Consider the following 10,469-nt stretch of genomic DNA (forward strand, 5'->3'; position numbering starts at 1 on the left):
AATTTGATACGCAACAATAATTCCAATTAAAATAATATGGTTTCAATTCTTTACTACAATCGTATTTTAATACTAAAAAAATCGTGTGATATAACAAAAAAGAAGGTGAATTAAACAATATGATAAAACAATGTGCCAGTTTGCCATATTTCACAACATATTTGTGGTATTGTCTGTAGGAGGACAAATGGGTTTTCATTTTTGAAGAGGATCAGTTGTCTCCAGGGGCAAAGACATACGGCTCATTAATCGTGCTTTATCCGTGAGAAAGTTGTTAGAATTCATAATTTAACGTTTTTGGTTGAAATAAAAATAATGAAAGTGGGCATGGGCCCAACAGTAGCAGTAGAATATCAGTGGTGGGCTGGGTTATTTGTACGTTGAAGGGCCCAGGTGGGAATTTGTGAGTAGAAAAGACTAATAATAAAATCTGGAGCTACATCCCCAAGTTGGCACACAGGTCTGCTGAAAACTGTTGTGGATAATATGCCAAAAACAAACTAATAATCAGAAGGGAAGCCACTCCGTATCAGAGCCAGGTTTCGATCCTGGGACCTGTGGGTTATGGGCCCACCACGCTTCCGCTGCGCCACTCTGATTTGTTGTTCATTATACCAAACATAAAAGTACAATATAAAAGTCTACACAAAAATATAAATACCCTCCTTACGTGTTGTTTCATTTTTGGGCATTTCTTGAGAGAAGACAAGACATACCCAATGTTTGTATTATTTTAGTTTTGACATCTTATTTGTGTTTTCTTTATTTTTCAACTTTCTATATATAATATATGTACACGCACTTGCATATATAAATATAATATAAAAGAGACATAATTTGTCGATGAATAATATTTTTTGTCTTTCAAAAATATAATATTAAACATACAATATATATATATATATTTATCTATAAAAGAGGATATAATTTGACAATAAACAACGATTTTTATCTCACAAATCTTAATATCAAATCTACACTACTTATTTTAAAATACATTTTAATAAAATAAGAAGTCGTTGGTATTACTATTTTAAGTACTTGAAAAAACCCCACTCTTCACAACAACGATCAATTTGGGGCAAACCATTGGCCCTCTCCTCTCCATCAACATTGGAGAAATCAATCACTGAAATCCCCATCAATTATAATGTGCAAACAAAAATAACCAATTTGAGTACAAGAATACATAATTAAGCTCTTCCCCTTAATATTACCACTACAGTCATATTATTACATATGCTTTTTGTTAACAGTTTTTTCGCTACACTAAATACCCCGTAGCAAAATGTGTTTTTTATTATGAATTTTGATACGCAACAATAATTCCAGTTAAAACAATGTCGTTTCAATTCTTTGCTATGATAGTATTTTGGTACTAAAAAGATTGTCTGATATAACAAAAAGAAGGTGAATTAAACAATTGTTTTCTGAGATTTTTCTACTAATATTTGTTAATTGTAGCAAAACGATAAAATAGACTGCAATTAAAATATCTTCCCCCAAAGAGAAATGAAAAAAACTCAAAAAACTATCTTTTTGTTAAAGTTCTTTCAGAAAAATTAACCATAAGTCCTAAATTTCATACTTGACTATACTGGAAAAATCCATCTCCGTTGTTCGAAGAAAGTAGTCTTCTCACAATCAATTCTTCGCTTCTAAAAGCCCACTCTACTGGAAGAAGCCAACCTCAGTGGAAATTGTTGATCGATTTCTTGAGCTGAAAATCGCTGCGAGAAGCCCACTCTACTGTTTGTTTGTGTGAAGAAAACCCAAGTATTTCTCAATCTTCAATCGATTTCAGCTGAAAATTGCACACACTCCCGCACACGACTTGGTTTCTTCAAGTATATTGTTTGGATTTTTGATTATGAAAAACCCACGATTTGAAGCTTGAAAACCCAGTCACACACATATGGAGTGAAATGGTTTGAGTTTTTTTATTTTCGAAAATGGTGAAACGAATTGTTTTTTCTTTTGGAGTGTATTGTTATAGAGAAAATGGTTTGGATTTCAATTTTGTGAATGCTTGTTTGGGCCTCGTAAAACTACATGTGTTTGTTAGAAATGTTAATCAGAAAGTCAATTGAATTGGAGGTTTTGGAAACCATTTAGCAATGTTTATGAAGGTGATATTATCTTGGTAAATGTATACGCATTCATCTATGACACCATGTGTTTGTTGTGTCTACTATTTATATTGAACGGTGTTTTAACGTCACCACATGCACACAGACCAATTGAATAACCCATGTAGTTGGGTTGCGCATTTGATGGCAGCTATGAAATCAAATTCTGAGGGTTGGTCTGAAACGTCTAAGTCGAGGACCTCGAGATTGGGCATCAAGAGTCCTATAGAGACTTGCACTAAATGTTGCATTGATTGGATAAGTGTCGTGTTTCATCGGCGATAGACATGGGATGGCTATGCAATTTTAATAGATTAGTTGACAAGGTTGTTAATTGATTGAACTGACTCGCAGGAATCGTCATATAAAAGCCTTAGAGGCTTAGTCGGTATAACTTGAATTCCCGGTTCTGATAGTACAAGATTAGTCCTTGAACTCGAGAAATCATGGCAATCGCATGCATATGATGGCTATATCTTGGATTTGGGATATATGACTGTGTCTGCGATGTGGTCATTATAAGGACGGTGGATTTCAAGATAGAATCCGTCCTCTATCAGTATATGATGGATATATCTTTTATGCGCTCTGAGATGGTTTAGACTCTTTAAGCCTATGGCTATAGCGATTGGTCGAATAGAAAATGGTTTCTTTTTTCGATTAATAGAGTAAACGCATTTCAAGTACTCAGTATAGTTGGTGGTCCAGGATGGGAACCGACGCCCAATTCCATGCCCTAGATAAGGTCGAGAGATAGTTGACGGAAGGACCGTACTTGTATGGAACTCGAGAGCCTAAATTTTCACGCCAACATTCACCTAGTCTCTAAGGCCATGGACCCTACTAGACGACCACCCATGGTGATGGGCGTTTCCTATTCATGATTAATTAAAAATAATTAATTAAATTAAATTTATTTAATTATTTGTGTTGGACACAATGCCTAGTCTAGTTGAGGGTGAACCTAAAAAGTCACACACAAATCATTATGGAATTGGTGGAATTAATTCAAGAAGAAATGAATTAGTTTAATTGGATTAAATTAATTCAAGGAGAATATATATAAATGATTGGATCATTTATTTAATAATTCATTTGATGGATGACTCAAGAATTAATTAATTGGATTATTTAATTTTGGACTTAACACCTTTAAATTAATTGGATTAATTTATTAAATTTGACTTAATTAATTGATTAGATCAATTAATTAGAGTTTGGGCTTAGATTTATCTAATTGAATTAAATGAATCATCGGATTTAGTTGGGCTAAAATTAATTTAATTAATTATTGTCCAATGAACTTTGGTTGAGTTTAATTTAATTTGATTAAATCAAGCCGGTCCATACTTGAAGTCCAATCCCATTTGAGGGAGGTTGGGGCAAGTTAAGAAGGAGTTGAAACTACTCACCATGATGAACATGATGGAGTAGTTATTTCATCATGGTTGGAGGTTATATGCATGTGTATGTACAGGTTGCCTTGGAGGCAAACATGATAGTTATTGAATTTTAAATTCAATTGTATGTAATATACAAAACTACACACATATTCAACATAACCATAAGATGAGCCATGAAATTTTTCTGAATTTCTCTCAAAATATTCTCCTTTTTGTTCTATATTGAATTGGATTCAAGTTAGAACATAAAACAATCCAAAAGCACACTAAACAATAGTGTTAGTATGGAGTTGTTTTTCTTCTTGTTCTTTGTTCTATGTAACAATACAAAAGAACTATATCTTTTCATAGTGTGGTGTGGACAAATTAGATGGGTTCTAATTTGGATCCTAAAGTGAACAGAACAGAACAATATATAGGGAACAATGCACATTGCTGCTCAACTATAGAAATAAAAAGATAAAGTTTCATTTTTGTTTCTATGCTTTTTGTTTCATCCTCTAGCCACTTGTCTAGCATCTTCATATGTTGATTATTATGCTTTTGAAAAAATCAAATGCCTGGGATTTCAAAGGGAACGCCCCTTTGAATAATTTTAATAATTTTTTATTCCATGCTTCCACCGCATTTCCGAGCCATACCGATTCTTTCAGTGTTTCGATCTGATGAGAAGAAACTATCTACAGCCATTATGGAAAATATTAACGGGGATCATTTGTTTTAGATGGTGATAGTTATGCCAATTGATCGCATATTTAACTTAATTTACTGCTTGAGTCTATGGTTGAGATGGATGTTTGATGGTATGATTTGTTGATGCTTATATGTGTGTTTATTGTGTGTTTTCTTGTCCGCGTCTTTTGTAGAGGATTGTTGATTGATTCATGAGGTGTGGAACTTCTTATTAGCCAAAATTACTGAATGGTGCTGAAAAACCAGATTTGATGTAAACTTTTGACTATATTTTTCACCACCTTGTTTTAGGTTCCTCCAGCGAATAAATTGGCGGGGTTGGCACATGCTTTGAGTTATGTTTAGATATAGAATTTTTAGCTGAGAAAAATACTGATGGAGACATTTTAATTTGATTTGTTTTCATTGAAATTGCGAGGAGAATGAATGTATATAACAAAGCCATCAGACAGAGAGTAATTAGTTCAATAAATTTATAATAATTTTTCATCCGTGACAAACAAATTTGTAAAGTTTTTATGATGTATCCTGATTCTATATTGAAAAAAAATACGAAACCATTTGAGTTTTTGTGATTCGATTTTCCTTTTCACTTTTGTCCACTAGATTTAGTTAAAAATCATTTTGTTCACTAGATTCAGTTACAATTCATGACTAAAAGAGGAGTTTTTCTATTTTTTTTTTTTGCTATTTTTCTGCATTTCTGCAAAAACAAAAAAAAAAAAGATTTTCTGTTGAATACCCCCTAAAATTATTGGGTCAAGCCCATAAGTTAGTCATACTAGCTTAGCTGGGTCATCAGCAGGATGGATAAGGGCCCACCAATAGGACGATAAAGCCCACCAACAGGATGAATAAAGCCCATCAGCAGGGAAGAAAGACCCATAGGCGTACCTGGTACTTTATTGAATTGGCAGGACAAAGAAATAAAGCCACTTCATCTGGATACGTCATCATATAGCTGGGAGGACAATTGTGCAGCTTGCCAACACATTTGTAGACATCACTTTTAATATCTCTATGTGGTTCCAAGTAAATAGGTAATAAATGAGCTGGGAAATCCACAAACAACCAACTCTAGGATTTTTTGGTAGATATATCAAAATTCTGTCTAGCTCACGTATCGCAGTCAATATTTATCCAAATTAGAAATGGTTTATTTTGGATGATAGCCAACTCGAAGGGCTTTCCAACACCACATGACACACCACAACAACCCTTGTATCATGTTCTGTACATTTCTATAAATAAAGGCCTTGTGCAGTCATTTAGTAACATCATTCTTCACTCTTAGACTCTCAATTGTCCTTACTATTTTCTCTCGGTTGTCAAGCTATTATAAGCTTATAATTCACACTCCACACGAATATTCATCATTCTTAAACATATTTCACTGTTATTCTCACTTTAATTCAAGTTTTCCATTTTATTTCTTGTTTAATCCGTTATTGACTTAAGCATTAGAGTACTAACCTCTATTTTGCAGGGTTTGTCCCTGGTAATTTTAGAATTTCACAGAAAATCCTTCGACTTTTGTGGTGTGACCAAATCTTTATATTCATCATTGACGTCGTCTGTGTGAATACTTAAGCTTTGGCGTGAGAAATGGCCCATTCGAATGACGGTGGTTATTACAGAACATATGAAGGAAACTCTTACTCTGCTGTAGCTACTCTTACTATTCCACCGATAGATTCCACTGCAGGAGCTGTTACTGATCACGCTCTAGATCTAACCTTAGGAGCACACGCACGAATCCCTACCCCGATTCTCAACTTAACAACTGGACCTGCTGCTATGAACCTGCTCTTTTGTGAGCAGTTTCAACAATTCATCATGAAGACCGTTAACTCAACCCTCCATGGTTCTCAAGCTAGCGGAGCAAAACCCTATTCCCAACTGAAAATAGGTGAAACACCAAGAAGTCAAGGTGTATCGAAAACAGGTTCCTACTAGGCTCGAGCAGGATCGATTGACAACCTGCTGCTATTGTAGGCAAGGAAGCAACCACCCTACGACCCTTTGAAATCTAGCAATCACTTAGGAAAGAAGTGGTGGAACTTCGCCAGCAAGTGACAAAAGAGACCATGCATGCTGAACGCGACATTCCCTTGAACGAACACATCATAGCGGAGGAACTCCTTGCTCATTTTCGAGCACCTTCGCACCTACCTGCTTATAATAGCACCTTCCAGCTGAACATATCATAGGTTAAAAAAGGCAGCCTTGCTGCATAGGTATACTAATGGCTTTAAATGTTGTGTTTTCTTACTATGTTAACAAATTCTACCCAGTAATAGTTCAACTAGATTCCAGCGATAAGTTATATCTTTTGTAGAATTAAGCAATTTCTTCCAACTCCATTTTGCTAGCAGCAAGAAGTACTGAAAATTGGTTATCAGCCTTTTCGAGGTCAAGCTGGAAGAAAATGAGACTGTAAGGGCATATATTCAACTCTTCAACACAACAATCCTTGTGGTCCCAATAGCTCACTAGGAGGTGCTAGTTAGTGAATTCTCCCAAATACTTAATGGAGGCCATCTTTCCAAATCTCTAGCTAAAAACCCAACCAGTGACTTCGTATATGTGTTGGCTTGGGCTGAAAAGTACATGAACCTAGAGGACGCCTGGCTGGTGAGAAGGAGCAGTTGCGGTAAGAGGAGGGAGAATGAGTTGTCCTCCCCCAACAAGAGCAGTGGAGAGGCTAGAGGATGGTTCAATCCCCTTGATCTAAAAAACGAGAAGTATGCCCTGCTTATCATCAACCCAGCTAGAATACTTATGGCAATTGATCAGCATCCCACCTTACAATGGCCTGATAGCTTAGAGAAAGGTCCTGAACTCCCAAAATCTAAATACTTTAACAGGTGTCATAGGGAGTATGGAAATGACACCAATCGGTACCTCCCGTTGAGACAAGAGATAGAAAGGCTTATATAAGTCGGCAACCTTAAGGACTACATGGACAAAGAAAAAAAGAGCGAGTGGAAGGAACAATGCTCTCACTATCGCAGTTCCTATAGAAGCAAGGAGTGTAGGAGGTTTTCTCGACCATGGAAAACTTTTAACCTGAGGAAGTTTTATTGCTAAAATCCCTACTCTTCATTTAAAGTTTGCTATTCATGTAATCAAGCACTATCTCACATCAATAAAGCAATTCTTGCTTCCCATGTTATGTTATTCACAGGCTTAGTTTTCAACTCCTAGCTGACTCCAAATAAGCTACCACTATTAGCTGATGCATATTTTTACATAAGTCATTCTTTGCTGGCATATGAACTTACATAAGCTGCCACCAGCTAGTGCACACTCCTAATAAGTCGCTGTCAGCTGGCGCATCCTCCTACTAAGCCGTTCCTAGCTGACACATGCTTCCACTAAGTTGCCCATAGCTGGTGCACGCATTTAGGTAAGCTGCCACTAGCTAGTGCATGTAGTAACATAAGCCGCCACCAATTGGCGCACACATCCAACTCAGCCATCACCATTTGGTACATACAAGCAGTTACCAGCTAACACACTCACTTCAATTTTGTAGTTTCCTTCTACTGGGACATCTGTTTCAGCATAATGCAAATAAAACTTGCCTAGGTTAACTTATTCCATGAGTTCTATCCTTGCTCATTTACTGCGAGATATATTTTCTCCTACTAACGAAATCACATCTTCCTCACTAATGACAGGAGCAGTTGGAACAAACACGCATGCATAAGTTGAGCACAACAGGCTAACCTTTCTTGCCTTATAATAGGTTGCCTAAACCTACAGGTTTATCGTAGTTAAGGCCTAGCTACTTGGATTAAGAATTATCTTATTCTACTTAGCATTGCTCTAAAACCTACAAGGATCATTGTTACGTAGCAAATAAATTGGGTATTTTTTAGCCAAGTATTTATACTAGCCTGCAGGAACAACAAAGTATAGCAGAATGACTCTCTAGCTAGAGACCTTCAACTGGTTGGATTACTCAAGAAGCTTGGTGGGATTCCTCCAGCTCACGAGCAAGAAAATTCTTCTTTTTTATGTAGGACAGTCACCTACTCTAACAATCAAGCTCTATGATCTGCACTCCTGGAGTTGGGGGGAGAGATGATGCTCTCTAAAATTATTGGGCCAAGCCAACAAGCTCGACATACTAACCCAACTAACTCATCAGCAGGATGGATAAGGGCCCATCATTTTTAGCTGGAGACGTTATCATACAGTTGAGAGGACACATCATGTAACTTGCCGACACATTTGTACACATCACCTTAAAGTATCTCCAGATGATTCCAAGTAAATCAGTAACAAATGAGCTGGGAATTCCATAAACAACCAACTCCCAAATTTTTAGCCAGATATGGCAGGGTTCAGTCCAACTCACGTATCTCAGCCATATCTGTCCAACTCACAAATAGTTTATTCTGGATAATAGCCAACTTGAAGGGCTTTCCAACTTAATACGACATTGCACAACAAGCCCTGTATCCTGCTTTTGTACATGCCTATAAATAGATACCTTGTACAGTCATTTGGTAAGATCATTCTTCACTCTCAAACTCTCACTTGTCCTTAGTATTTTCTCTCAATTTTCAAGCTATTCCAAACTTATAATTTGCACTCCATATGAATATTCAACATTCTTAACCATATTTCACCGTTATTCTCACTTTATTGAAGTTTTCCTTTTTATTTTTTCTTTAATCTGTTATTCAATTAGGCATCAGACTGTTAACCTTTGTTTTGCAGGGTTAGTCCCTGTAATCTTGGAATTTTATGAAAGATCCTTCGACCATTTTAGCTTGGCTAAATTTTTGGTACGCATCACTGCTAGTTATTGTTCAACATTTGTACTATTTTTTTCTATCTAAATGTTCTATTTTTTTGCTAGTGATGTTATGTGATCCTTATTGTATGATGTTATACTTCTTTTCAGACACATTTCACTAGGGAGTTGTCTAAGAAATTGGAGTTAGAAATAAACAAGGAATTTAAAGAGCAAATTTTTTCAAGAATGCAATAGAGAGGAGAGATACAAAAAAATGACAAGAAGAACAGAGAAGGGAAAAATTGAAAATGTGATTGCATCCATGAGCTTTGTACAAGAAAAAGAAGAATTAAAATCCTTAAGGATGGACTCATGGAGGAAAGAGAACAAATAAAACAAATGCAAATGATTTCAATAATGACAAAGAGCAATTAAGGTTGGAAAAGGAGAAGTTAGCTTCACTAACTCAGAAATTGGAAGTACTCATAAGTCAACTCCCTAGTATATTTTCTATGTTAACAATGACTACTCAAGTAACTAACTAATAGTTATTTTATTAATATATACATAAAAATATACATATATATATATAATTTTGTTCTTGATCATAATTAATTGATCGGTTCCGAGTGCATCAAGCCTGCAACAACCGAATTTGAGTGCCTTGAGAGATGTTTTGCCTCTCAAAGAATAAGAAGTACACTATTTATCTGTCAATTTTCTTTTTAACTTTCTCTATTTCTTAATTATTATGCTTCATTTAATGCAGGTGGTTGGTGAGCGATCAATAAAATGAAAACTTAGTGATGATTCTACAAAGGATTTTAATGTAAGTATATTACTTTGAAAGTGTTATTGAAAAATAAATGTGTAAGCTTCAGTATTGTCAATGTATCAAAGATCATTAAATTATTATCGAATCATTATAAATGCAAATTGGAGCACTAGTTCATTTATTTTATCATCAGATACCCAAAAATATTGTTGTTGAACGTCTTGTTGTTGGTACGAATAGCCAACTAGGAGTTCCACCTGGATTATGAAGGTGTATGTTGGGTAAATTCACATTCCTGATGAGAAGTTACAGCGACCGAGTAAAGATGCTGCTACTACCATTAGAGAGGTTGTTAACAAATGTGTCTATTGGGAGTTTGTGAATGTAAGAAAATTTCTCTTTCTTTCAGCATGCAACCTTATACACTTTTTCTATCTACTTGTATTTATTTCGATTGTATGGTTACAATATTTAAGGTTATGGAGATTTGAACAAGATGCGAAGTAACATTTTGACTATCGTATGTATGTTGGGTTTTAGTATATATATGCTTTGATTAGCTAATGACTATATTAAGAATCGTGTAATGTCATTTGCACAATTATGTAGTTAGTGGTAAGGGTTTGTAAGGATGGAATTGAAAGATGTACTTTTTGTCAAGTAACACAAAGGTTTGTAATACATTTGCTAGTATATATGTACGTGACTAGTTAGTGTTG

At 35.4% G+C, this 10,469-nt stretch overlaps 1 long non-coding RNA gene across 1 annotated transcript; it reads left to right on the plus strand.

Annotated features, from left to right (window-relative positions):
* Positions 1–1,553: 1,553 nt before the first annotated feature.
* Positions 1,554–10,244, plus strand: LOC148787243 (uncharacterized). Its single transcript, XR_016066660.1, has 4 exons — positions 1,554–1,776; positions 8,957–9,024; positions 9,745–9,804; positions 9,991–10,244. It is a non-coding gene; the product is annotated as an uncharacterized LOC148787243 (long non-coding RNA).
* Positions 10,245–10,469: the final 225 nt, after the last annotated feature.

The sequence above is a fragment of the Sesamum indicum genome, linkage group LG8, assembly GCF_026168435.1.
Source record: "Sesamum indicum cultivar Baizhima isolate 11 linkage group LG8, ASM2616843v1, whole genome shotgun sequence".
In the NCBI taxonomy this organism is placed as follows: domain Eukaryota; kingdom Viridiplantae; phylum Streptophyta; class Magnoliopsida; order Lamiales; family Pedaliaceae; genus Sesamum; species Sesamum indicum.